Source organism: Pipistrellus kuhlii, unplaced genomic scaffold (genome assembly GCF_014108245.1).
Source record: "Pipistrellus kuhlii isolate mPipKuh1 unplaced genomic scaffold, mPipKuh1.p scaffold_m20_p_7, whole genome shotgun sequence".
Classification (NCBI taxonomy): domain Eukaryota; kingdom Metazoa; phylum Chordata; class Mammalia; order Chiroptera; family Vespertilionidae; genus Pipistrellus; species Pipistrellus kuhlii.
Genome location: NW_023425573.1, coordinates 33,101,272 through 33,106,479, shown reverse-complemented (window position 1 = coordinate 33,106,479; position 5,208 = coordinate 33,101,272). Strand labels below are relative to the sequence as shown.

At 40.8% G+C, this 5,208-nt stretch overlaps 1 pseudogene; it reads right to left on the bottom strand.

Annotated features, from left to right (window-relative positions):
• Window positions 1-636: 636 nt before the first annotated feature.
• On the bottom strand, window positions 637-1,755 carry LOC118709264 (annotated as a pseudogene).
• Window positions 1,756-5,208: the final 3,453 nt, after the last annotated feature.

Here is a 5,208-nt window from a genome sequence, read left to right as displayed (position 1 = left end):
TCCCGGTCCCAATAATTCCATTCCTTCTCCAAGGGGCTTGCATGTTCCCCTCCCTCTTTGGGTCATACATCTGCCTAGAATAGGGGTGTCGAACTCAATCAGAGAAGGGGCCAAAATCTAAAATCCAGCCTAAATCGCGGGCCGAATGGTTTACTGAACAGTCATAAACTGTCATTGTGATGGAAACGCAGCGAAGTGCAGTGATGACAGCGCGGTGCGGGCCACATTGCAAGGCCTGGCGGGATGGATTTGGCCCGAGGGCCTTGTGTTTGACACATGTGGCCTAGAAGATAAAGGGAAGGGGGTTGAGCCAGAGTCTTTAACTTCTCAAACCATCCATCTCTGAACACTAGAATTGTAGTGGCACTGCCCCTCCAGCTCCCCTCTGCTTTGGCTCTAGGGCAGTGTTTCCCAAAGTGTGGTACGCATACCCCCAGGGGTAAGGGAAGAGTTTGGTGGGGGTACGTGTTGCAACGGAGCTTGGTGGGGATATGCACTGCACCATGCTTAGCTGCACCTAATTCTACGTTCACCTGAGTACGAGGGGTACTCAGCGATACGAAAATTATAGAAGGGGTACACATATGTCAAAAGTTTGGGAAACACTGCTCTAGAGGATACTATTCCAGATGGGAGCTATTGTTGGTGAAGACAATAGTTGAGTCAGAGTTGCCTGGAGTCCTTCAGTGAGTGAACAATATCAGTGAAGGTTGAGAGCAGGGACTTGGATTGGTACTCTGTGCCATGCTTGGCACACTGAGACTTCACCAAGGGAGTTACTTTGTGGTAATTGTGTAGAGGTGTCATGGTGCTCAAAGATGGTGCTAAATCTGGAAGCTGAGATGTCTATTGAACCAGTCATTGAAGGTGGACGTGTGGACATTGCATGTTGCCTGGAGCTGGGTGGAGAGCCTGTTCAGGTGGTGATCAGTGTGCATGGGGATATGACTCATCTGTGTCACCCACACAAACCAGTTGCTTTCCAGGAATCTAATCATGAAGAAAAGGCCCAGGAGGCCTTCACTTCTAATAACAGCACATAAGTGAGGAGGCTGTGGATGCAGAAGGTGATCGTCCAGGCCAAATCCACCCACTTCCTCTGCTGGATAACAAAATAAAAAATATACTCCTGGAAGCAGAGAGGCAGCAAGGCTGGGGTCCAGTCAAGAAGTGTTTGTGCTGGCGGCTGCAAGGCATGTGCTTTTTCTTCTGTTTCCCAAGCTCCACAGAGAGGATCTTCCGCAAGGCAAAGAAGAAGGGGTGCATGGTGAAGTCTGGGCATTTGTGGAGGTAGTGGGCCTTAGATTGGTGCTGAAAGTGCATATGGTTCCACCAACTAAGTGGCAGGGGCCCTGTTCAGGTGGGCAATCACAAAATGATGTAGCAGGGGGTTCCATGTAGTGATGCTGAAGACAGACCGGTGCCCAAGGTCATGCTGCAGCCGGCCAGCCTGGTCTGAACGGCACTGAGCTGCACTGCACGAAGAAGGAAGGGCACAAGGGATGTCCCGGAAAATGAAAGAAGGAGCCAGCAGCAACACCCGGCAGCAGGACGTGCAGCAGGTGCAGCAGGAAGAAGACAGAGTAGGCCTTCATTTTCCACTGTGGCCCAAGCTCCTAGAACTTATGGATCAGTTCCTCATTCTTAGTGGCCTCCAAGTGGGGCTGCTCTGGAGACAATTCTCCAATCGGGAGAGAGTTCATGTACTTCCTCACAGGCCCTTATTGATGTGGAATGCCACAAAGGGATCCCTAGAGTCCTTCTCACATAATGACTGATATCCCCAAATCAGAGTATCTTAACTCAAATTTTCTTATCTGTAAAATGGAGATAGTAATGCTTCTCTTTTAGGGTTACTGAGGATTAAATGAGATAAGTATAATATAGCAATTAGCTAAGTGTCAAACACAGGGTAAGCTCTCGGTAGCATTAGCTATTATTATTATTACCACCTGAAAATTATGTATAACAGTGTGATTGATTTTATGAAGGTTTTAAGGACCAAGAATTAAAGTGATACACTGTAAATTACATCATATTTCTTGCAATCATTATGCTTCAATTTTTTGGTAACACAGCTTCAAATATAAGCCAAGTTTCTTTATTTCCTTCAAAAGCCTGCCAATAGGCTGTTTTGTTATGAGATTCTAGAGTGACCACTAAAGATTAGGTTATATTTGAATGTTTTTCTTAATTTCCTTTTTTTTTATCACAGCTTGATGGCTGTAATTAAATTAAATCAAATGAAAGTCTTGATGGGTTTAGATAATTTTCCAACCAATGTATGGAGATACTGTGCTATTTATACCCTTTTACCCCATCTTAAAATTCCTCTATACAGATCACTTTCTATTCCATGCAAACTACTCAGGTGTGGGGCATCTTTGTTGGCCTCATGCTTCTAATGTTAATTTAGATTATGTTTCATAGACTAAGCTAAAGAGTTTATTTTACTCTGAAAGCTAAAGGAATCCATTGAAAGATTTTAACCTGAAGAACATTGTCTCCATTTGCAGTTTAAAAAGATCACTTTGAAAGCACTGAAGACGGTGCCCTGGAGAACCCACTGAAAGGCTGTGTGGGAGTGGAGCTGGTGAAAGATATTGAGAAAGAATAGACAAAGAGATGGGAAAAGTATTTGAAGAGAATGGAGTCACCATAGCCAAAGGAAGATACTGTTTTATAAGTGAGGGTGTTCATAAGAAAATCTCACATCACCATAACTCTCCCCAAGAAAGGGTAGCTCTCAACAATATCTGTCAGTCCTTCTTCCATTGGGAGCAGTGAGTGAGGAGATTGGCGAAGGCAGGAGTTCCCACGTTAGGGGTTGGAGCTGGAATGTAATCAGTGTCAGAGAATAATTCCCTTATATTCTCTTATTTTCTATCTCTTGACACTGTTTGACAGCCAAACCTGAGACACCGATGGTCAGGGGAGAACTATAGTTTGCAAGGTCAGTTTTGTTTCCGTCTTTGTGAAGTCACTCCTGTCACCTTCCATTACTCCTCGTTATCCTCCTTGAGCCACAGTGAACAATTCAGATTTTCCTGCAGAGGGATATGAAATGGGTGAAGACTACATTAAAAAAAATCTATCTACTATGCTAAATTGTAAATGTATTCCATATTATATTCTCCATCTCAAATTGTATTCATTTATATAATGCACAAGAAGTTACAGATGCAGTCAAATGTCGATATAAAAATGCTCCAAATAACACAATGCCAGCAATAAAATTATGACCCAGAAATGCATAGTCAGAATACCCTCTAATTATTAAATTACTGAAGAGAAATTAATGCCCAGTATAAATTTGCTTCTACATTAAATTCCCCAGGAATTGACATCTAAAATTTGGCTCTCCCTTATGTACAATATTATTTTGCTGATTTTCAAGTGAGTTGGGGTTTTAAGTAAGTAAGGATTCTTTCGGGAGCTGCAACCTATAGTGTCTTCCACTGGTTCCTTTAAAGGAGCTTGAGAATCAGTAGGATACACTGGATCATCGCAATACTACTTGCTCATTCATATGACTAAGAAAGCTCAAGAATCTATAAGCCCACAGTAGCAATCCTAGAAAAATAATATAACCAGGGTTTAGAATATAATACCATCCAAACTCTCACCACAGATGTTAGTAAAAAATCTTGCATTTTGTGGTAACTGGAGAACAGAAAGAGGGAAAAAAATGATAGAAATGATAGAACTAGTTTTGGCTTTAATTTCTCCATGATAGTGGTCAATTGGCTATTGCTAATTTTCTTATTTTTGGTTAATCTGTATTATTTCAATGACTTCATCTGTACCACTTACATTTTATTTTTAGCAGGACTAGATTTTTTTTTTTTTTTTTAGATTATGGGTCATTTAGCAGAAGCTAAGAAACAGTATAAGTCTGAGAACAAGCAATCTTAGATTTCAACCAATGTTCAAGACTCCAAAAATCTCAGCTCCTACAGATTAGGAGATGCTGACTCCAATTTTGTACTTCATATTTTAGGCTGAGTCAGCTTCTAATAGTGTGTGCATAAAAGTCTGCTCATCGTGATAATGGCCTTTCCTGGTTCTAGCAAAGGTCTATCTCATGCTGTGTGGACTCAAGTCCCAGAATAGGTGATAGTTCATCATTTATTTATTTACTTATGTATTTATTTATTACATTTGCAATTATTTAATACTAAAATCTTAAAAGTTTAATTATGGTGTTATTATGAAGAGATTTATTCTAAATAGGTTTTATCTCCAATTTAAATTCCTGAAGGGAGTCTTTCCTGAGCTCAGGAAAGAACACTCCATTTACCCTCTGACCAGATTTCTGTTGGTTTTATTTGAAGACTCTGAATTGCCCATCATAACTGCTATGACAAATCTCTTTTCTGGTCAAACCTCACTGTAGTTTTCAGCTCAAGCCCATCAGTTAAATGTTGCTTAAAGCTCCAACTGGCCACTTGCTCACTTGTACTAAATTTCAGCTGCATAGCCCAGGCCAATTAATACTAGCCATCCTCATGTATAATATCTAGACTGCAACTACAATATAAACTTCTGCTGTTTTCAAAATTCAGAGCTCAGAGGCCACCACTGTTGAAGGTGTTTGTTTCAGCCACAATAGAGTGTTCAATCTGTCCATGTCTTATTTTGATGGATAACTATTAGACTTGACCCTATCTTCACAATTTTTCAGTAAATACATCTTGTGGTGGGATTTAGGATGACAGCCACACACTGCCCCTAATTTCATGGGTTCTGCACTGAAAAAATATACATAAGATGCAGATAAGGATATCAGCATTATTTATTGATAAAGTGAGATTGGGAAATTTGACTTAGGTTTGAGGCCAAATGTCTGCCTTCTTATTTACTCCTCAAATGGAACTCTCATTAGCTGGCACAATGGCTGAAAAACTTCAGGTTTTGCCTTTCCACATTGCTCTACTGAGTTTTGTGCATGGAAGAAACAGGAGAAAGGAAGAACATAAAGTAAAACTGGCAAGTAGGCAACTTAAAAGGGGTTACGTGAGAAGAGTTATTTTTACTTCATCACCTCTTATTAACAGTCAGGTGCTCACCAGTATTAGGGAGGTTTGGGATATAACGAGTGGAGACACAGACAGTGTTCTTTATCCTAATATTTCTACAGGGGTGGATATTTTTACTCTATGATCTTAGATGTACAGGAGGACAAAGAGAATGATTTTCTGCAGAAGA